This window comes from Pleurodeles waltl, chromosome 1_2, assembly GCF_031143425.1.
Source record: "Pleurodeles waltl isolate 20211129_DDA chromosome 1_2, aPleWal1.hap1.20221129, whole genome shotgun sequence".
NCBI lineage: Eukaryota > Metazoa > Chordata > Amphibia > Caudata > Salamandridae > Pleurodeles > Pleurodeles waltl.
The window spans coordinates 16,343,319-16,367,413 of record NC_090437.1 but is presented as its reverse complement, the minus strand read 5'-3'; positions in this window follow the sequence as shown (position 1 = coordinate 16,367,413).

Genomic DNA, 24,095 nt, shown 5'->3' with positions numbered 1-24,095 from the left:
TTTATGAGACTACAGGCAGACTTTATTAAGATACTGTTAGAAATGGGGTCTTTGGTTGACAAGCAAGGACCCTCACTCTAGTCAGGGTAAAAGAGAATCACCCTCAGCTAACCCCTGCTTACCCCTTTGGTAGCTTGGCAGAGCAGAAGGCTTAACTTCAGAGTGCTAGGTGTAAAGTATTTGTACCAACACACACAGTAACTTAATAAAAACACTACAAAATGACACAACACCAGTTTAGAAAAATAGGAAATATTTATCTAAACAAAACATGACCAAAACGACAAACATCCAACATACACAAGTTAAGTTATGATTTTTTAAAGATTAAACTCAAAAATAGCGCTTAGAAACAAAAATGCTTCGATGAGGTGTTAACACGGCGTCGTGACGGAGTTGTTACCAACAAGCCGACACCAGCAGCATCGGACACGGAGTCGCGTAGACCCCCAAGTACAGTACCTGTGGTGAAGAGTGAAAACAAGTCGATGTGCGAAGTCGGGGATCACGGTGTCGGTGCGAAACGTTGAAGCCGTGCACTTCGGGCGGCGTCGGTCACGACGTGGTGCGGCGATTTCCACGGAGTCGCGGACTTCAGCGGGGCTGCAGCAGCGTCAGGCCTGCCAAGATCGTTGCGTTGCAGCGAAGGTCACAGCGTCGGGTGCAGGCGGCATCACCTGATTCAGCAGCGGCGTCGGTCCGAAGTCGTCCGAAGTCGATTTTCTTGGATTCCCACCATCTTTCCTTTCAAGGGCCCAGGGACTGGATAGGGCACCACTTGTCAAAGCAGGAGTCTCTCTAGAGACTCCAGGTGCTGACAGAGAGAAGTCTTTGCTGTCTCTGAGACTTCAAACAACAGGAGGCAAGATCTAAATCAAGCCCTTGGAGATTTCTTCACAAGATGGAAGGCACACAAAGTCCAGTCTTTGCCCTCTTACTCTGGCAGAAGCAGCAACTGCAGGATAGCTCCACAAAGCACAGTCACAGGCAGGGCAGCACTTCTCCTCAGCTCTTCTCCATGCAGAGGTTCCTCTTGTTTCCAGAAGTGTTCTAAAGTCTGTGGTTTTGGGTGCCCTTCTTATACCCAGTTTTACCTTTGAAGTAGGCCTACTTCAAAGTAAAGTCTCTTTGGAATGTGAAATCCTGCCTTGCCCAGGCCAGGCCCCAGACACTCACCAGGGGGTTGGAGACTGCATTGTGTGAGGGCAGGCACAGCCCTTTCAGGTGCGAGTGACCAGTCCTCCCCTCCCTCCTAGCACAGATGGCTCATCAGGATATGCAGGCTACACCCCAGCTCCCTTTGTGTCACTGTCTAGTGTGAGGTGCAACCAGCCCAACTGTCAAACTGACCCAGACAGGGAATCCACAAACAGGCAGAGTCACAGAAATGGTATAAGCAAGAAAATGCTCACTTTCTAAAAGTGGCATTTTCAAATGCACAATCTTAAAATCAATTTTACTAAAAGATGTATTTTTAAATTGTGAGCTCAGAGACCCCAAACTCCACATGTCCATCCGCTCCCAAAGGGAATCTACACTTTAATCAGATTTAAAGGTAGCCCCCATGTTAACGTATGAGAGGGACAGGCCTTGCAACAGTGAAAAACGAATTTAGCAATATTTCACTGTCAGGACATATAAAACACATTACTATGGTGGTCATTACAACCCTGGCGGTCGGTGTGCAAGAAAAGTCAATTGTTCAAAAGAATCGAAATGATGATTTCTCAGTTGAGAATAAACCAAGCTCAAATAATGTGAATTGTTTTGTGATGGCTTCATTGCAGACATCTGTTAGTGAACTAAGGGACTTGCAGGAAGATGCTCCTGTAAATGATAAAAGGAAATGGGAAAAACTGAGCCATAAAAAGAATTCTATGTAAGGATTTGCATGTAAAGTCAGAACAGAAATATGCCTTGACAATTTAAATGTTACAGCTCATCTGTAAATATTTGCATAATCAAACTCATGTAGGAAGCGGTAGTCTGGTGAGGACTTTAAAAAAATATTGGAAGAATACAGGATTTCAAGATGTTGCTGAGGATGCATGTAATCACTGCTTTTATGCCATTTAAATAATCAGGACAGCAAAACTGTGACAGTTATGAATCACACTGGCAAATCTGAAGACCAATTTATGAGACTACAGGCAGACTTTATTAAGATACTGTTAGAAATGGGGTCTTTGGTTGACAAGCAAGGACCCTCACTCTAGTCAGGGTAAAAGAGAATCACCCTCAGCTAACCCCTGCTTAACCCTTTGGTAGCTTGGCAGAGCAGAAGGCTTAACTTCAGAGTGCTAGGTGTAAAGTATTTGTACCAACACACACAGTAACTTAATAAAAACACTACAAAATGACACAACACCAGTTTAGAAAAATAGGAAATATTTATCTAAGCAAAACATGACCGAAACGACAAACATCCAACATACACAAGTTAAGTTATGAATTTTTAAAGATTAAACTCAAAAATAGCGCTTAGAAACAAAAATGCTTCGATGAGGTGTCAACACGGCGTCGTGATGGAGTTGTTCCCAACAAGCCAACACCAGCAGCATCGGACACGGAGTCGCGTAGTCCCCCAAGTACAGTACCTGTGGTGAAGAGTGAAAACAAGTCGATGTGCGAAGTCGGAGATCACGGCGTTGGTGCGAAACGTTGAAGCCGTGCACTTCGGGCGGCGTCGGTCACGACGTGGTGCGGCGATTTCCACGGAGTCGCGGACTTCAGCGGGGCTGCAGCAGCGTCAGGCCTGCCAAGATCGTTGCGTTGCAGCGCAGGTCACAGCGTCGGGTGCAGGCGGCGTCACCTGATTCAGCAGCGGCGTCGGTCCGAAGTCGTCCGAAGTCGATTTTCTTGGATTCCCACCATCTTTCCTTTCAAGGGCCCAGGGACTGGATAGGGCACCACTTGTCAAAGCAGGAGTCTCTCTAGAGACTCCAGGTGCTGACAGAGAGAAGTCTTTGCTGTCTCTGAGACTTCAAACAACAGGAGGCAAGATCTAAATCAAGCCCTTGGAGATTTCTTCACAAGATGGAAGGCACACAAAGTCCAGTCTTTGCCCTCTTACTCTGGCAGAAGCAGCAACTGCAGGATAGCTCCACAAAGCACAGTCACAGGCAGGGCAGCACTTCTCCTCAGCTCTTCAGCTCTTCTCCATGCAGAGGTTCCTCTTGTTTCCAGAAGTGTTCTAAAGTCTGTGGTTTTGGGTGCCCTTCTTATACCCAGTTTTTCCTTTGAAGTAGGCCTACTTCAAAGTAAAGTCTCTTTGGAATGTGAAATCCTGCCTTGCCCAGGCCAGGCCCCAGACACTCACCAGGGGGTTGGAGACTGCATTGTGTGAGGGCAGGCACAGCCCTTTCAGGTGCGAGTGACCAGTCCTCCCCTCCCTCCTAGCACAGATGGCTCATCAGGATATGCAGGCTACACCCCAGCTCCCTTTGTGTCACTGTCTAGTGTGAGGTGCAACCAGCCCAACTGTCAAACTGACCCAGACAGGGAATCCACAAACAGGCAGAGTCACAGAAATGGTATAAGCAAGAAAATGCTCACTTTCTAAAAGTGGCATTTTCAAATGCACAATCTTAAAATCAACTTTACTAAAAGATGTATTTTTAAATTGTGAGCTCAGAGACCCCAAACTCCACATGTCCATCCGCTCCCAAAGGGAATCTACACTTTAATCAGATTTAAAGGTAGCCCCCATGTTAACGTATGAGAGGGACAGGCCTTGCAACAGTGAAAAACAAATTTAGCAATATTTCACTGTCAGGACATATAAAACACATTACTATGGTGGTCATTACAACCCTGGCGGTCGGTGTTAAAGCGGCGGTAAAACCGCCAACAGGCCGGCGGACAAAAAATTGAATTATGACCGTGGCGGAAACCGCCAACATAGACAGCCACTTTAACACTCCGACCGCCAAGCAGGTACAAACAAACATCGCAACGGTAACCGCCAACAGACAGGCGGAAGACAATGTACCGCCCAAATTATTACAAGCCACCAATCCGCCACCTTTTCCGGGGCGGATACACCGCGAACAAAAACACGGCAGAAACAGGACTTGGAAGGGAAAACGCTCACCTCTACACATCCCTCGAGGAACCAGGCGCCATGGAACCGGAACTTGAGATTCTTCCAGCCTTTATCTTCCTGCTCCTCTACCATGAGCACAAACGCCAGCGGCGAAGACCACGGTGAGTACTGCACCTACGACACAGGGGAGGGGGGAGGGAAAAAACAGTGACACACACACGCAACACACAACACTCCCACCCTCACCCACGACAACACACACACTAATACATCATGATACATCACAGTTACACCCCTCAACCCCCCTGGAAGAATGCAAGGACCAAAGGAAATTAGTCGAATTATTGTAATATATACGAAGACAGTAATCAAAAATATATACATATATTAAGATATTCACACTATAAACAAATATATACACCAAGAATCCAAGTCCAAGGTATTCCACTATCATAGTCCGTGGACCACTGGGCCCAAAAGGCATGGGCGAGGCCCACACTCATTACCCAAACAAGACGGAGAGAACACTGCTGGGGCATGAGATAGAAATAAAACAGGCACCTCAGGGGGAAGAGAAGGGGGGGCACCTCAGCCGGATGAGTGCACGATGCCAGATCCACGAGGGGGCTCCATGCCCACTGTTGAATCCTGGGGAGTGCAAAGCCACAGGCTCTCAAGTCTCTACAGTGGGTGGTTTGCCCACTGCTATATCCTGGGGAGTGCAAAGCCACAGTCTCTCAAGTCTCTACAGTGGGTGGTTTGCCCACTGCTATATCCTGGGGAGTGCAAAGCCACAGTCTCTCAAGTCTCTACAGTGGGTGGTTTGCCCACTGCTATATCCTGGGGAGTGCAAAGCCACAGTCTCTCAAGTCTCTACAGTGGGTGGTTTGCCCACTGTTCAATCCTGGGGCGTGCAAAGCCACAGTCTCTCAAGTCTCTACAGTGGGTGGTTTGCCCACTGCTATATCCTGGGGAGTGCAAAGCCACAGTCTCTCAAGTCTCTACAGTGGGTGGTTTGCCCACTGTTCAATCCTGGGGAGTGCAAAGCCACAGTCTCTCAAGTGGATAACATTCTCCACTGGTTTCTGGAGGGGCCTTTGTGCCCAGAGTGCTTCATTCTGCCAAGGACTGGGGTCGTGGATGTGATACTCCACTGGTTCTGGTGGGGGCTTTGTGCCCAGAGTGCTTCATCCTGCCAAGGACAGAGGTAGTGGATGTGATACTCCACTGGTTCTGGAGGGGGCTTTGTGCCCAGAGTGCTTCATCCTGCCAAGGACTGCGTGAGTGGATGTGATACTCCACTGGTTCTGGAGGGGGCTTTGTGCCCAGAGTGCTTCATCCTGCCCGTGGTGGCCTCAGTAGCGTTGGAATTATTGGCGCTCACTGGCCTGCGGTGCTGCTGGCGGCAGTGTCCTGGGCAGCGGTTCTGCTGGTGGCGGTGTCCTGGGCAGCAGTGCTGCTGGCGGCGGTGTCCTGGGCAGTGGGGCTGGTGGCGGCGGTGTCCTGGGAAGCGGTGCAGCTGGTGGCGGTGTCCTGGGCAGCGGTGCTGCTGGTGGCGGTGTCCTGGGCAGCGGGGCTGGTGGCGGTCTTGTCCGCCGTGCAGATCTTCCCAGACTTGCCGGTTTTACTGTGCCCCTTCCCCACCTTGGATAGTGGCGCAGCTGTCTCCACATCCCCAACTGTACCCCTCTCCCGCCGGGCACTGGCCAACTTTTTATGCTTTACAGGTGGGGGACTGTCCGTGCTCTGGCTCCTTGCCACTCTGGCTGCCCTGCTGCCTGGCGCACTCCAGAAGCCGATTACTACTGGTACCACTGGTTTCGCAGATGTTGTGGCTGAGGTGCTGGGATGGGACCTGGAGAATCGGGCCCTAGGAGACTGAAGGGGTGGGGGAGGTGAGGGAAAGAGGTCAAGGTTGGACAGCAAAAGTTTCTTAGGAACACTGGGACAGGTAGATGGAGGGGGTTTGGGAGTGGAGGAAGAGGTAGTGGTTGTAGGAGGTGTACATTTGGTGACTTTGGGAGAAGGTGCATGGGCTGGAGGCTGTCGTGAGGTGGATGGCAGTTGGGTGGGTGTGTGGCTGCATTTGTGTACCTTGGGAGGTGGCCTCACAGACACACTGGGAGAGGACACAGGGGATGTGTTAATCGTAGTGGGAGTGATGACTGTATGTGAGCGGGGTGTGGTGGTGGGTGTGCTGGTGATGGACATAGTGGCTGAGGATGTAGTGCATGCAGGTGTGAGTGGAGACGAGACAGGGAGGGAGTAGGGAGACGAGGAGGAGGGGGACACAGTGGAGGCAGTGGATGGTGTGTCTGCATGTGTGTGATGCTTGCGTGAGTGCCTGTGGGATGTGTGGTGCTTATGTTTGCCAGATCTTCCCTTGTGTGTTGAGGTGTGTGCATGCTGGTCTGATGGTGTGCTTGGGATAGGCTGAGGTACAGGGGTTTGGGTCTGGGTGGAGGAAGTTGGAGGGGAGAGGCTAGAGACAGGGACAATGGCTGCCATCAGTGCTGAGGCCAGAGTCTGAAAAGCTCGCTGATGGGCTGCCTGACCAGAGTGAGTGCCCTCCAGGTATGCATTGGTTTGTTGCAACTGCCTCTCTACACCCTGGATGGCATTCAAAATGGTAGACTGCCCAACAGTGAGGGACCTGAGGAGGTCAATGGCCTCCTCACTGAGGGCAGCAGGGGTGACAGGGGCAGGGGCTGAGGTGCCTGGGGCAAAGGAGATGCGACCCTCCTGGGTGAGCGGGCACGGGACACACGCAGAGGGGCTGCTGGGAGGGCGGTGCTGGTAGGGGGGGTGGCGGCTGCATCTGTAGATGCGGGGGGCACAGATGGGCCCCCCACCGCAAGGGAGCTCCCAGCAGAGGAGGAGTCATAATCGCTGGTGTCAGCTCATGTCCCTGCCGTGGAGCTCCCCTCGCCCTCCGTCCCACTGGTAAATTCAGACTCCATAGTGTCGCCCTCCAGGGCCATGTGGGATGCAGCTCCCTCCTGCTCTGGTGGCACTGCTCCTCCGCCTGATGATGCTAATGCACACAAGAACAGGGAGACCACAAAAAGGGGGGGGAGACAGAAGAAAGACATATTGAGTGTATGCAATACCGCTACTGTTGGCGGACACTACTGACACAGAAGCCCCCTGCACTACGCCGCACACTTGGAGTTCCCTATTCAATCCCAGGGACATGGGCTTCAAGGTTATGCCCGATTGCTGCACACATGGATGTCACAGTAGTCTGACTAGGTGTAGTTGGCACTGTACACAGGTGGGGTGGGGTGCCACAGGGCCTGCCTTAAGAAGGGTCCTTGCCTACTAAACTCGCCCTGGCCTAGGGGAACCCACAGCCCACCTCCCCCACCCAGACACCTACAATGCACGCTGAATAAGCAGAATGAGAGTGTACTCACCCCCTTGTGGCTGCTGTGATGCCCTCAAGTGCCCATCCAACTCTGGGTACGCCACTGCCAGGATCCTGAACATCAGGGGGTCATGGAGCGACGGGCACCCTGCCCACGTTGAGAGGCCATCCCCAGCTGGGCCTCCGCCTTCTTCTTGCTCCAGCGGCGAATGTCCTCCCATCTTTTCCGGCAGTGGGTGCTCCGTCTGTGGTAGAACCCCAGGGTCTGGACTTCCTTGTCGATGGCACGCCAAATGTCCTTCTTCTGGTGGACGCTGACCTACAGGAATAGTACAGGGGAAAAAGAGAAGTTATTACTGTCCGCACCGTCACAGTAATTGGCCCGCATCCCTACCCTTGCCATGACGCACATGCACTCACCGTCGTTTCATGCACGCCTCATTCTCACCCCCCATATCTTTTATCCACACCACTCCACACAGGCATTGCCCATACAGCATGCTCACAGTGTACTTACCTGTTTGTCTGGAGGACCGTAGAGTACCGTGTACTGGGGAGGACCCCATCCACGAGTTTCTCCAACTCCTCCGTGCTGAAGGCAGGGGCCCTTTCCCCAGACACACGAGCCATTGTCTCTTCCAGACTGAGGTCACAGCAGCACTTGCAGTGTAGGTCCTCTCCTGTCGAAGATCAGGTATCAAGTGATTGAACAGAGAGAAAATGGCGGTCACGTCCGCGGCAGTGCGTACCGTCACCGCCGGCGTACATCGTCATTGGCTCCTGGGATCCATAGGGTCCAATGTTAACCAATGCAGGATTGCGCCTCGGTCTTCGACCGCCTACCGCGACGGTGTACAACGCCAGCGCAGTTACCTCATATTCCATTGTCCCACTTTACAGGTCGGCAGCCGCCATTTCATGGGCCCATATGCCATTATTTTGGACTGTGTCACACATATCTAGGCCTTGCCTAAACACTCCTACAGGCATATGTCGATTTTCCAATATTTCAGAGTAAGCTGTGTTTACGTACCTCAGAGTTGGTTGACTCTCTGCTTGCTGTTCTCCTCCATAGGCACCGTCTGCTGGGGCATGTGAGGAGATGGCGGCATCCTCCGGTATACAGACCGCTGGTGGACCTGTCGACAATGGAGGAGCGACATGTGATCATCACCTACAAACTTGATTGTGCCACAATCGAGGAACTGTGTGCCCAGTTGGAGCCAGACCTGATGTCAGCTATCCGCCATCCCACAGGAATCCCCCCTCAAGTGCTGTCAGTACTCAATTTCCTAGCAAGTGGGTCATTTCAAACTACAGTGGCCATTGCATAAGGGATGTCCCAGCCTATGTTTTCCAACGTGTTGTCCAGAGTGTTGTCTGCCCTGCTGAAACACATGCGGAGCTACATCGTTTTCCCTCAGGTGGAGAATTTGCCTGCAGTGAAAGGTGATTTCCATGCCCTGGGACATATCCCCAACATCATAGGTGCCATTGATGGGACACATAGGGCCTTGCCCCCCCGCAGGAGTAAACAAGTGTACAGAAACCGGAAGAGTTACCGTTCGATGAATGTGCAGATGGTGTGTTTGGCAGACCAGTACATCTCCCATGTGAATGCCAAATTCCCTGGCTCAGTGTATGACGATTACATTTTGAGAAATAGCAGCATCCCTTATGTGATGGGGCAACTCCAGAGGCACCGTGTGTGGCTATTAGGTGAGGACATGGACCCAATACAGTGAGAATAGTTGTCTGGGTCTGGGGATGTCCCTATGAGTTAGTGTGTGTCTAACAGTTGTCCCTCGCCATTTGCAGGTGACTCTGGTTACCCCAACCTGTCATGGCTACTGACCCCAGTGAGGAATCCCAGGACAAGGGCAGAGGAACGCTACAATGAGGCCCATGGGCGAACTAGGAGGGTTATAGAGAGGACCTTCAACCTCCTGAAGGCCAGGTTCCGGTGCCTCCACATGACAGGTGGTTCCCTATTCTACTCACAAAAGAAGGTGTGCCAGATCATCGTGGCCTGCTGTATGCTTCACAACTTGACTTTGCGATGACAGGTGCCTTTTCTGCAGGATGATGGTCCAGATGGAGGTGTTGTGGCAGCTGTGAAGCCAGTGGACAGTGAAGACAAGGAAGCAGAAGAAGAGGACATAGACAACAGGAACATGGTGATCCTGCAATACTTCCAGTGAGACACAGGTAAGAAGACAACACTGGCTGCTACATCTGATTTAATTCTACTACCTCTCATCTGTCTGTCATTTTCACCCAGTGTATGGTCACTGAGTTGTCACTTTCCCTTGCGATTTCACAGATGTGGATCCCACTGTGTGACATCTGCTTTGTTTCCGCATGGACTAGAGCTGTGTGACATAGGTATGTTGACATTACATTTGATATAGCATTTTGCCACTGTTATTGCAAATACACATTTTCGAAAGCACAGACTGACTCCAGATTGTTTTTTGATTTAAGGGTGTTTATTTAAGTGCTCAATAGTGGAGGGGGTTGTAAAATGGTCAGGGGTGATGGTGGAGGAATGTCATGGCAGAGTCCAGTCTATTAGTCTCACAGGTGCATTGTCCAAAGGGGCATATGAAGTGGAGCTGGGGCAGTTTAAGTATGGACAGGGTGACAAAGTGGGACAGAAGGATGACAATCAGGGTGGTCTCATTTCTTGGCGGGGGTCTTGGCATTGTTCTCTGTCTTTGTCCTGGATCTTAGGGACCGTTTGCGGGGTGGTTCTCCCTCTGCAGGGGGTGGGGTGCTGGTGTGGTGGTCCTGTAGCGGGGCGTCCTGTCCACTAGCGCCGGCAGAGGTGGTGGGCAGTTCATCGTCCAGGCTAGTGTCAGGGGGCCCTTGTAGTGCTACAGTGTCCCTCCTGGTGTTGAGTACTTCCTTCAGCACCCCTACGATGGTGCCCAGGGTGGAGCTGATGGTTCTGAGTTCCTCCCTGAAGCCCATATACTGTTCCTCCTGCAGGCTCTGGGTCTCCTGAAACTTGGCCAGTACCGTTGCCATTGTCTCCTGGGAGTGGTGGTAGGCTCCCATGATGGAGGAGAGGGCCTTGTGGAGAGTGGGTTCCCTTGGCCTGTCCGCCCCCAGTCGCACAGCAGCCCTCCCAGTTTCCCTGTGTTCCTGGGCCTCCGTCCCCTGGACCGTGTGCCCACTACCACTGCCCCCAGGTCCCTGTTGTTGTTGGGGTGGTGGGTTATCCTGGGTTCCCTGTAGTGGTGGACACATTGCTGATTGACGTGTCCTGGGGATGGAGGTATGGGCCCGCTGGGTGGGTGCTGTGCTGGTGTTTCCAGAGGGTGGAAGGTCTGTAGTGGCCTGTGACTGGGTGATGGGAACCGACTGTCCCGAGGTCCCCGATAGGCCGGGCTGGTCATCTAGGTCCAGTTGGACAGAGGTGCTGTCATCACTGTGGGCCTCTTCTGTTGGTGGTGTGGACATGTGTGGACCCTCCTGTGACATTGGGTAGGGGTCCTGCAGGGCTAGAAAAGGATGGTTATTACATCTGTGTGTGTCATGGTGTGCAATGGGTGGGTGACCGTGTACCCCAGTGCTTGCATTCCTGTGTGGGACCTTGTGTGAGGATGGTTTAGGGGGTTGTATGGGTATGTGCAGTGGGCATGCTTTAGTGATGGGTGTCCATGCTTTGTTGTTGCATGCAGGGCTTGGTGTTGGGATGGGTGGTTTGTGATGTTGGGACATATGTGAGGAGTTGGGGTGCTGGGGGTGAGGGTGGGGGTGGGGGTATGTGATAGCATGCAGGTAGGGTGGGGGTTGTAATAGTTAAGATTTGACTTACCAGAGTCCATTCCTCCACCTACTCCTGCGAGGCCCTTAGGATGCAGAAGCTCCAAGACCTGCTCCTCCCATGTTGTTAGTTGTGGGGGAGGAGGTGGGGGTCTGCCGCCAGTCCGCTGAACCGCCAGGTGGTGTCTTGAGACCACGGAACGTACCTTCCCCCGTAGGTCGTTCCACCGCTTCCTGATGTCCTCCTTATTTCTTGGGTGCTGTCCCACTGCGTTGACCCTGTCCACTATTCTTCGCCATAGCTCCATCTTCCTTGAAATGGAGGTGTGCTGCACCTGTGCTCCGAATAGCTGTGGCTCTACCCGAACGATTTCCTCCACCATGACCCTGAGCTTCTCCTCCGAGAACCTGGGGTGTCTTTGCCGTGCCATGGGGTGGTGTCGGTGATGTGTGGGGTAGAGTGTGTGGTGATATGTGTTCTGATATGTAGTGGTGTGTTGTGTGAGGTGCGTGGAAGGTCTGTGGGTGATGGTGTTGTGTGCCTGTGGATGCTGTTGTTCTTGCTGGTGCTCTCTCTCTGGCCTTCTTTCGGAATTTTTTGTTGTGGGGGTTTGTGGGTGTGTGTTTTATATTGTATTGGGTGTGGGGGAGTGGTGTGTGTATGTGTATCATGTGTGTGTATTTTGAATTGTCCAATGTGGTAGTGTTTTGTAAATGTGTGTGTATTTTGAGCGTAGCAGTGAGTACCGCCAATGGAATACCGCGGTTGAAAGACCGATGCGTGGATTCGTGTGTCGTGATAGTGTGGGCGTATTTCTGTTGGCGTGATGGTGGAGGTTTTGTTTTCGCCAGTTTATCACTGACCTTTGGTGTGGCGGACTTATGTGGGTGTCTGAATTTTGGCGGATTCCGAAATGTGGGTCATAATAGCTGTGGCGGAATTCCGCGGCCGCGGCGGTGTGTTGGCGGTCTTCTGCACTGTGGTAAGCGGCTTTTACCACCAATGTTGTAATGACCGCCAATGTCCAGTCTTTGCCCTCTTACTCTGGCAGAAGCAGCAACTTCAGGATAGCTCCGCAAAGCACAGTCACAGGCAGGGCAGCACTTCTCCTCAGCTCTTCTCTAGGCAGAGGTTCCTCTTGTTTCCAGAAGTGTTCTAAAGTCTGTGGTTTTGGGTGCCCTTCTTATGCCCAGTTTCTCCTTTGAAGTAGGCCTACTGCAAAGTAAAGTCTCTTTGGAATGTGAAATCCTGCCTTGCCCAGGCCAGGCCCCAGACACTCACCAGGGGGTTGGAGACTGCATTGTGTGGGGGCAGGCACAGCCCTTTCAGGTGCGAGTGACCACTCCTCCACTCCTTCCCTCCCTCCTAGCACAGATGGCTCATCAGGATATGCAGGCTACACCCCAGCTCCCTTTGTGTCACTGTCTAGTGTGAGGTGCAACCAGCCCAACTGTCAAACTGACCCAGACAGGGAATCCACAAACAGACAGAGTCACAGAAATGGTGTACGCAAGAAAATGCTCACTTTCTAAAAGTGGCATTTTCAAACGCACAATCTTAAAATCAACTTTACTAAAAGATATATTTTTAAATTGTGAGCTCAGAGACCCCAAACTCCACATGTCCATCCGCTCCCAAAGGGAATCTACACTTTAATCAGATTTAAAGGTAGCCCCATGTTAACCTATGAGAGGGACAGGCCTTGCAACAGTGAAAAACGAATTTAGCAATATTTCACTGTCAGGACATATAAAACACATTACTATGGTGGTCATTCTAACCCTGGCGGTAAAAACCGCCAGGGCGAATGACCGCGGTAGCACTGCCAACAGGCTGGCGGTGCACCGCTGGGCATTCTGACCGCGGCGGTTCAGCCGCGGCCAGAAACGGAAAGTCGGCGGTGTACCGCCGACTTTCCGCTGCCCTTGAGAATCCTCCATGGCGGCGGAGCGCGCTCCGCCGCCATGGGGATTCTGACACCCCCTACCGCCATCCTGTTCCTGGGGATGGCGGTAGGGGGTGCCGCGGGGCCCCTGGGGGCCCCTGGGGGCCCCTGCAGTGCCCATGCCAATGGCATGGGCACTGCAGGGGCCCCCGTAAGAGGGCCCCAAAAAGAATTTCAGTGTCTGCCTAGCAGACACTGAAATTCGTGACGGGTGCTACTGCACCCGTCGCACTCCAGCAACTCCGCCGGCTCCATTCGGAGCCGGCTTCATCGTTGCTGGGTCTTTCCCGCTGTGCTGGCGGGCGGCCTTTTGGCGGTCGCCCGCCAACACAGCGGGAAAGCCAGAATGGCCGCCGCGGTCATTTGGCGGTAACCGCATGGCGGGCGGCGACCGCCGCCCGCCGCGGTTAGAATCACCGCCTATATGTCCTACCTTAACCATACACTGCACCCTGCCCTTGGGGCTACCTAGGGCCTACCATAGGGGTGTCTGACATGTAAGAAAAGGGAAGGTTTAGGACTGGCAAGTGGGTACACTTGCCAAGTCGAATTTACAGATAAAACTGCTCACACAGACACTTCAATGACAGGTCTGAGTCATGATTACAGAGCTACTTTTGTGGGTGGCACAACCAGTGCTGCAGGCCCACTAGTAGCATTTGATTTACAGGCCCTGGCACCTCTAGTGCCCTTTACTAGGGACTTACTAGTAAATCAAATATGCCAATCATGGATAAAACAATCACATACACATTTTGCAAAGGAGCACTTGCACTTTAGCACTGGTTGACAGTGGTAAAGTGCCCAAAGTAACAAAAACAGCAAAATCAGAGTCCAGCACACATCAACAACCTGGGGAACAGAGGCAAAAAGTTAAGGGAGACCACGCCAAGGATGAAAAGTCTAACATATACCATATGGTAATGGATTGAAATATGCCTTAGTAACTGTCTGCTTCTTCACCAAATGGGTGGAAGCATTTTCCACGAAGTGAACAGATAGCCTTACAGTTCCCACTTGTTGTTGAGGTAGGTGATTTCTAGATTTAGCATCCGGACTTCTACTGAGACTGATCATAGGGCACACTTGAAGAATGAAATGTTACAGATAATCTGCACAGCTTTTGAGATCTAGCGGAGATTTAATTGTAACTATCAACCTCAATCCTCAGGTCTAGTGGAGCTCTCAGATACAAATTGGCAAACGTTTGTGCTTCAACTTGTCTGAAGTGGCCCTGTGCTGTTCGCTTTGCTCTGATGAATATATGTAGTACTTCTGACAGAAAGATAGGATTGTCTCTCCATGAGCTGGAGATGGGCAGAACAAGGAGATGTACACATGTAACTTCAGCTGCACTAGTTTCAATACCTGATGTGGTGAAATCTGTGTCTTACGTGACAGCAAATGAATACAAGGATACACCCTGCCATGATTTGAATGTCAGAGATTGGATGGTAATCCAAAAACACATTCACAAGTGATGTCTTGATGAGCACCGATGGGACCATTTCAGGTCATCCTAATGACGAATAGTGCTGTCAAGTGTGTTAGTGTTCCTCAGTGGATCCTCACTGTTTACACAAAGAGTGTAAGAGTAGCTGAAAAAATGAATGAGGTGAATGATCAAAATACAAAGTCTACTTCTCAAGTTCAAAGTCAAATCCAAGTTTGGAGTGTAAATCCAGAGGAGTGGTGAAGATTTTTCTGAACTTGTTGAAGATACAGTGAAAAAACATACAAAAGCAAAAGCTTCAGGTGAGTGAAAGTTCAGATGAAGCACCTGAGACACCTGAAGTCCAGTTATAGAGGTATCGGAGTGAAGAGCTGTTGTGATGCAGGAGAGCAAAGAATGAGTGGCAGCATGAAGAAGACATTTCTGAACAAAGTAGTAACAAGTTGCAGTTGAAAATCAGAGTGACAAAAACCCCTTTTGGAAGGAAGAGCTTCACTTCAGAGAGAGCAGACAGGAGAGTTTGCTCAAAGTTCAAGTTTAAATCAAAGACTTAAAGAAGACAAAATACAAAACATTGTCATTGAGAAAGAAAAAGTTGAAGACATTCCCAGAAAGAGATCTTGCAAACGGAAACATTATGAGCTAGAAAAAGATTTTGATAGACAGGAGAATTCAGAAACTGATGAGAGTGAATCACCAGTTTCTAAAAGATCAACCAGAATGAGAGTTCCAAATCAAAAGTATGGCTTACAAGAGTGGGTGTATTTAGCCACATTATCAGAAGAAGATACAAATGAAACTGTGGTGGATTATTTCTGAATGAACAAGTGCCAAAATAGTTGTGAGACTGGGTTACTTCTAGAGACTGACACTGAAGAGGAACCACTTTGAAAAGTGAAATTGAGACTTAAGCTTGATCAGCTTGAAGGTTGCAGTGGGAAGACCCACAATGGACTCTGTCTCTGGAGAGTCTGGGGACCCCGCTGGCGCCGCTGGCCCACTTCAACTTGGGCTGGGGGGCAGTGGTGCTCTCAAGCAACGGGTTTTGATGGGTCCAAGCCCTCTCAGTGTCTCTTGGGGTGCCTGAAAAATACAGGAAAGCAGCTCCCTGGTTCACAGGAGTTGCTGGATCTTGGGTGAAGGCTGGCAGTCCTCCTGGGCTTTTGGACGCACAAGCAGCTTTGGCATGATTGCCAAAGTCTATCTTTATCAAATGAGTCCCTCTCCTATAAATCACCTACAAACAATCACCTTCAACAAATAAGAACAATTGAGAAAAAATATAACAATTTTATTCCAAATCACATGAACACTAATTGAAAAAAACTTTAGAAAAAATGTGATTGACACAGAGACATAAAGACAATAAGTTACTGATAACCATCATAACATTGACTCCAGACTTCCTCACAACAGGACAACAAATAAATAACAAACATATACATATCCCAACGAAAAAAACACATATACATCAATAAATAAACTAAATTTCAAAATTACTACTATATATCCAAACTCTATTCGACATATGCAACCAAGTAATTTTCAATCATTTTATACATTTCTTTACTTTCTCTACTGTGATATAATTGCACATGGTCTTTTCACAGTTCATTGACCATATACCAATGTTCTACTTGTGAGAGTCCTTATGTTCCAGTGTTCTTCACACATATATTACTCGGCTACACTTGATATTCAACTTTTTCACAAATGTTCCAACCTTTACTTTTTCAAATGCCCATTCAACTGTGTTGGAAATTTGCTCAGCCAGCCTTAATTTCGAATCGTAAAATTTCTAGGCCAGCCAAACTAATAATTAGATTGTATTAGATTGTCAAAGTCAGCAGGCAGGCTGGAAGGGTTGGCGGCAAGTCTGCCACTGGTCTACAGTTCTTGCTTTTGCATCTTTGGAGCATCCTTCTTTTTCTTCATGCCAACAGGATCTTATTTTCTGGTGCTTTGGGTTCCCCTAAATACTGAGTATTGGGGCATTTTGGGGAGTGTGGGGTAGTAGCCAATGGGCTACTTACCCATGGGGTCACTACACCCCCTTTATGACCACTTCCCATGGGATGTGGGCATAACCCTCTCCCAGAGTTCCTAGTTGTCCCATCACCAAGATAGCAGACTTTAAAATTTTGTGTCCACATGAGGCAGCTCATTTTGGGGGTGGGGGGACTGACCTGAGGGGTGGACACACCTCTCTGATTACTAAGTTTCACACCTGTTCAGGTGCCAAAGGGTCCTATGGCAGGGGGTCAGCATCTCCTCTGAGAGAAGCCAGATCTGCATACTAAGGGCAGTAGGCTCTTTGACCCTCCCTGCCTTGGAATGCAGATTAGCAAGTCATCCTGTTGGGAGGGGTGGGTTAACACATTGTTAGAGCAGGCTTTGTTCCTGACCACTCAAGAGCAGAGGATCTCACCCTTGGATGTCAGAAACATGTCTATTGGTGATAGGCTGGCTGAACCTAGTTGGCCAGTACACCGGCAGTTGGTAGGGCTTTCAGGGGGCACCTCTAAGGTGCCCTCCTGGTGCAGGTATTAATAAATCCATCAGAGGAATCAGTGAGGGTTTAATAATATGAGATGTTTGATACCAAACATCCCTAGTCTCAGTAAAGCTGTCATGTAGCTGGGGCACTTGTATTGGCCAGTGTCCAGGACATGTTCTTAAAAGGGTTTCCCTGATCACTTCTTTTGTCTAAGAATCGGCAAAGACATAACAGGGGCATATGTGCTCTTGCAGATATGTCCACACAGGTAGTGTAATCTACCCTGTTTTAGGGCTGGAAGGCCTGTTGTAGCTGCGCCAAGACACAGCCTACAATGGTAGTTTGCAGGTGCTAGGTGAGGAGCCCCGGAGGGTGTCACACTACATGCTGCAGCCCTGGGGACCCTCTTTGGTACACATTCCTTAAGTACCTGAGGTACCATTTACTATGGACTTAAATGGATGCCACAAATATTGCCAATTGGGGAACAATTGTACAGTTTTAGGGACAGAGATATGGCACTGGGTATCAGTCAAAATTGCATCATTTATTAGCCAAAAGTGAGGGTCACCATGTCACAAAGGGGCACTTTCCTACAGTAGGTTGAAATTTGCAACCCATTAGGAATGATAGCCTTCACAGGGGTAAACAGGATGCATTTAAAAAGACAATTTTCTATTTTTCTTTTGGTTGTTTAAGAAGATGCAGTGATCACGTGGACCACTGCCTTCGCTTAAACAAACTTTTTATTTACCTTCACAAATGGAAAATGGTCCCGAGGAGACCCCTTACCATTTGTGCATGCATTAGCACTACACTTTGGTTGTGTGTAGATTATTAATGTTTTGCAGTAGTCCCCAAGTTAGTTAGGTCACAGAGAACTAACCCGATAAAGTTGTAGAAAACAACACTTGTTTGGAGGCCAAGAAGAAGAATTGTAATATTTGTTTGTTGCCATTTTTGAGTTTTGGCAGAGCAATGAGCACACTATATGCACTTTGGCCCAGATTTACAGGTGGCTTGCACCGCCGATGCATCACTTTTTTTAGATATTTGTTGCGTAGGCTACTGACTCATATCTAGAAGGCCATGCAAAGCCACTTTGCGTGGCTTTACATGGCATAGTAGATATGGAGTAGATATGGAGTAATGCAACGCAGTGCAAGACACTGCGTTGCCTTACTTTGCGTCGGGAGGCGTTTCCATGGGTGTTGCATGGGTGTTGTAATCTTGGGAATGCGTCAAAACCCTACGCCCTCCAGGGGTGGCATAGAAGTGATGCAACAGGGAGAAATATCTTTATTTATCCCCATTTTTTCCTCTTTCTATGTGTGCTGTATTTTGCATCATACATAGAAAGAAGTAAACTCCTCTTGGAATTGTTTTTGTGCAGGAAGGTGCCCCTTTCTACACCAAAACAAACATCCCCATAACGCAGGTACCCCTGCACCATGGTGCAAGGGTGCCTTCATTGGCACATGGCAGCAATTTGTGCACCAGCACAGGGGAAAAGGACAGGAATGCACCTTATCTCATTGATGTGGTGCATTCCTGCCCTTTCGTTTTGACACAGGGCAGCACTGCAAGAAGGCTGGTGGCGCTGCCCTGTGACAAAACAATGTAAATCTGGCCTTTACACTGCGCCACAGGGGCTTGTAGATAAGCCCTAAAGTCCATTACCCCATTCGCTGCCAAGTCTTTTCCCCCTCAGGTGCGAGCCTTTATTTGGCTATTTGGAGTAGTTCGCGCTTAGGCCCTCATAACTTTTTTTCCACATAAGCTACCTACGCCAAATTTGCGTGCTTTCTTTCCAATATCCTAGGGATTCTGGAGGTACCCAGAGTTTGTAGGTTCCTTTGGAGGAGACCAAGAAATTAGCCAAAATACAGCTAAAATTTCATTAAAAAAAAAAAATTGGAAACAAGTGCTGCAGAAGAAAGCAGGTGTTTTATTCACTGAAAATGGCATCAAAAAAGGGTTTGCAATGCTAAAATCACCATTCTTTCCAGCTTTCAGGAACAGGCAGACTTGAATCAGAAGCCCACAGTTTTCAACACAATTGTGGCATTTTACTGGGACATACCCCATTTTTACAATTCTTTGTGCTTTAAGCCTCCTTCTAGTTAGTGACAGAAATGGGTGTGAAATCAATGCTGGATTCCGGACAGCTAAACTTTTGTGAAATGAGACAAAATTCTAAATTCAGCAAGGGGTCATTTGTGTAGATGCTTCAAGTTTTTCCTACAGAAAGTAACAGCTAAAATAAAAAAATATTGAAATTAAGGTGGCAGAAAGAGCCATTTCTGTCAACGTTTTCTTCTATATGTTTTTCCAGCTATGGCAAAAATTTTAGAGCAATATACCGTTACATCTGATGGACTCTTCTGGTTGCATGGATATATAGGGCTTGTAGGTTCATCAAGAACTCTAGGTACCCAGAGACAATAAATGAGCTGCACCTTGCAATGGGTTTTTATTGTATACTGGGTATACAGCAATTCATTTGGTGAAATATAAAGAGTGAAAAATAGGTATCAAGGAAACCTTTGTATTTCCAAAACGTGCATAAGATAAGGTGTTGAGAAGCAGTGATTATTTGCACATTTCTAAATTCCGGGGACCTCATACTAGCATGTGAATTATAGGGCATTTCTCAAATAGACTTCTTTTTTATATACTGTCTTACATTTGGCAAGGAAAAAATGTGGAGAAAGACAAGGGGCAATAACACTTATTCTTCTATTCTGTGTTCCCCCAAGTCTCCCGATAAAAATGGTACCTCACTTGTGTGGGTAGGCCTAGTGCCCGTGACAGGAAACACAACATGGACACATCACATTTTTACATTGAAATATGATGGTTTTTATGGGAAGTGCCCAGCTGTGAATTTTGGCCTCTAGCTCAGCCGGCACCTAGGGAAACCTACCAGACCTCTGCATTTTTTTAAAATAGGCACATAGGGGAATCCAGTATGGGGTGACTTGTGGGGCTCTCACCAGGTTCTGTTACCCAGAATCCTTTGCAAACCTCGAAATTTGGAGAAAAAAAATACTTTTCCCTCACATTTCAGTGATAGAAAGTTCTGGAATCTGAGAGGAGCCACAAATTTCCTTCCACCCATCATTCCCCCAAGTCTCCAGATAAACATGGTCCCTCACTTGTCCTGGTAGGCCTAGTGCCTGCGAAAAGAAACGCCCCAAAATGCAACATGGACACATCAACTTTTTCTGATGACGACTGACCGTTTTTATTTTCAAAGTGCCTCGCTGTGGATTTTGGCCTCTGGCTCATCCAGCACCTGGGAAAACCTAGCAAACCTGGACGTTTCTGAAAATTAATCACCTAGGGGAACCCAAGCTGGGATAACTTGTGGTGCTCTCACCAGGTTCTGTTACCCAGAATCCTTTGCAAACCTCAAAAATTGGCCAACAAAAGCACACATAGCGGTGCTGCAAAGTTTTGGAACCTGAGAGGAACCACAAATGTCCTTCTACTCAGCATTCCCCCACATCTCCCAATAAAAATGGTAGCTCACTTGTGTGGGTAGGCCTAGTGCATGCAACAGGAAATGCCCCACAACAATATGTGGACACATCAAAATGATCAATTACAAAAAGTACCTGTTTTTACAGAGGCGGCTCCTTCGTTTTTGGTCCTGGGCTCAGCAGCCTTCTAAGGAAACCTACCAAACACAGACATTTCTGAAAACTAGACACCCAAGGGAGTCCAAGGAGGTGTGACTTTCTTGGATACCCCAGTGTTTTCTTACCCAGAATCATCAGCAAACCTCAAAATTAGGTAAAACAACACACATTCCCCACATTTCTGTGTGGGATCACCACACCAGCACACATTTCCTACCACCCAACATTCCCCTCAGTCTCCCAATAAAAATGATACCTCACGTGCAGGTGGGCCAAGAGCCTGTGAAAAGCCAAAAACCTGTCGAAATTGAGGTGGAACCAAAGCATGTCCAAAAGGGCAGTTTAAAGAAAAACATTTTTAGGCTGACAAGTGTGGCAGAATTTTTATTGGTATGGATGCAACAATGCTGGGTGGCAGGAATTTTGTGGATTCCTGCAGATTCTGGAAGGTTTCATCACAAAAATGTGGGAAATTGTGTGATTTCTAGCAAAGTTGGAGGTTTGCAGGGAATTGCGGGTAAGAAAATGGTGTGGGGTGCATGTGAAGCACACCACCCTGGACTCACCCAAATGTTTAGTTTTTAGATGTGTCTAGGTTTCGTAGATTTTTCTAGATGGCAGCGTCCCAAAGTCGTAAAAGTGCAGACCTCACTATTCCAAGAAGGACGATTTTGAGAGTTAGCCAAGATCTCATGGCCCAAATGTAAAATCAAAACCCTAAATAATCTAATGTCCTCTTGCTTGCCATTGGGATAGATCTTTTAGTGTGCTGGGGGAGAGCTGGAAGACTGTTACCCCCTTCAGTTGGAGTGGGGGCATGACCATGCCAATACTGGTTGGTAGCCACCACCCCACTACTTTTTTAAAACAATTCCCTGACATCTAGTAGCCTTTCTCCCCTCCCCCCCGGGAGTAGATCAGGGGTAATTGCCCTGTCTGCCCATCGGTGGGCAGAAAAACTTTGTCCCCATTTATATGGAGTGGGGGTATGGCTATACCCCCAACCTCTTTTTTTTAAAACAAATTCTTCCCTGGTGACTAGCGGGCTCCGAGGGCAGATGGGCTTTACACAAATAGGCTGATCTGCCCCCAAAGGGGGTAGAAATGACCAACAATAATGTGCCCCAATGGGGAGCGACCCTTCCCCAAGGGGCTGGCCCCCAAAACAAAACACACACACATACCAATCTCTGGTGCCTAAGTGGTTTCTGCCCCCCTTCGGAGCTGATGGGCCTAACAAAAATAGGCTGATCTGTCCCCAAGGGTGACAGAAATGGGCAACAGTTGTGTGCCCCCTTTGGAGAGCGACCCTTGCCCAAGGGGTCAACCCCCCCACAAAAAAGAAAAAAAAAAGAAAAACCTCTGGCATCTTTGTGGTTTCTGCCCCCCTTGTGGGCAATTTGGCCTAAAAATAATATGCCAATCTGCCCCCAGGAGGGCAGAAATGGCCAACAGTTATGTGCCCCACTTTGGGGGAGGCAACCCTTGCCCACGGGGACAACCCCTCACAAACAAAACTGATAACAAAACAATCCCTGGTGCCTTAGTGGATTCTACCCCCCTTGGGTCAGATGGGACTGACAAAAATAGGCTGATCTGCCCCCAAGGGGGACAGAAATGGCCAACAGTTGTGTGCCCCCTTTGGGGGTGACCCTTGCCCAAGGGGTCGCACCTTTGGGGGCAGATGGGCTTAAAATATTAGGCCAATCTGCCCCCAAGGGGGTAAGTGATGGCCAAGAGTTAAGTGCCCCCTTTAGTGGGTGGCCCTTGCCCACTTGGGTTCCTCCCCACACAAAAAACACACACACACACACACAGATCCCTAGCACCTAGTGGGTTTTAACCACCCCCCCCCGCAAGCCCCAGAGCTAGATCAGCCAAAAACATGGATGATCTAGCCCCGGGGGGAAAACATACAAAAAAATCTTTCCCCCAGGGCAGCAACTTTTGCCTAAGGGGTCGCCCCCCAAAATAAACAAAAAAACATCCCTGGTGCCTAGTGGGTGGATTCGTGCTCCACGATTGCAGGCCTTGCTAGCGATCATGGAGCAGGAATCCATTCAAAACAGGCACGGGGGAAGGAAAAACTCTTTCCTTCCCCCTGTTTCCGTCCCTCCCCACCAACCCCCCAGGAGAAGGACTTACCAAAACAAGTCCTCTCTCCTCTGACGCGCTGGAAGCAAATGCTTCCAGCTTGTCCCCGGCAGCATGTGATGACGTCGGCACGCTGTGAGCGCGTCAACGTCATCAGATCGCCGAGGGGGTGTTCTGTTTTGGCAGGGGAAGCGCCTCCCCTTCCATTCTTGACTGTGGGGTGTGGCCGGGTGCAGGCCGAGGTGGACCACCTCGGCACATGGCAACCATGACCGAGGGCAAGACCAGCTCGTCCAAGGCACCCAAGGGGTTAAAATACAGAGAACTTAGAAACAAATGTAAAAACATGATTAAACATTATAAAACACACATATTCATGGGACAAAATAATTTACAGCCATTATAAATTAATTGCACAAACAAAAAATCATTGCCTCCAATCTTGATCTTGTATTACATTTTAAAAAATAGGTTTTAAAAGTTTATGATGCAAATTTAATGAGTAAAGACAATGTAATAAAATATAGACATTTGTAATGCTCCTTGCCAACCCACAGCAACACAACCCTTCTGAATTCTAAAAAAAAAGATACCCCCAAGGAATAGAAAGGGAGAGGATGGAGCCGTGTTGTGAATCTTACTACTGTACCTTGCATTTGGCCATTAGTCCAAACATGTACATAATGAAAACAAGACTTTGGGCCTGATTTAGATATTGGTGGATGGTTTACTCTGTAACAACTTTGACAGATATCCCATCTGCCAAAATCTAAAACCCATAGGCAGTAATGGGATTTAGATTTCAGCAAATTGAATATCTACCACGGTTGTAACAGAGTAACCTGTCCGCCAATATCGAAATCAGGCCCTTTGTTTCCCATAAATCACAAAGTTTCAGTATTGAAGGCTCTTAAATCACATATCGGAAATTTCTTCCTTTCCTGATCATCAGACCTCCGCTCAGTTAAGTCACGCTTTGAAAGGACTAAGGGGAATACAACATTACAATTATTGATTGGTAATGTCAATGCCATAATCTGTGACTGATTCTTCGTTTTCTTTGCCCAGCACAGTTCACTTTTGATTATTGCTTCTTTACACAGTGTAGTTATTTTTGGATGCTCTGCCACTAAACGATTTATTCCAAAATCTCAATAATCACACTAAAGCCATAGAGGGCTATGTTGCAGCACAGATTTGATTCTGGTTGCAGTGGTCATGGTATGTTTTGGAAGGGCTTAGGGATTGTTTAGACAGCAACCTTCCTTCCACCCAGAT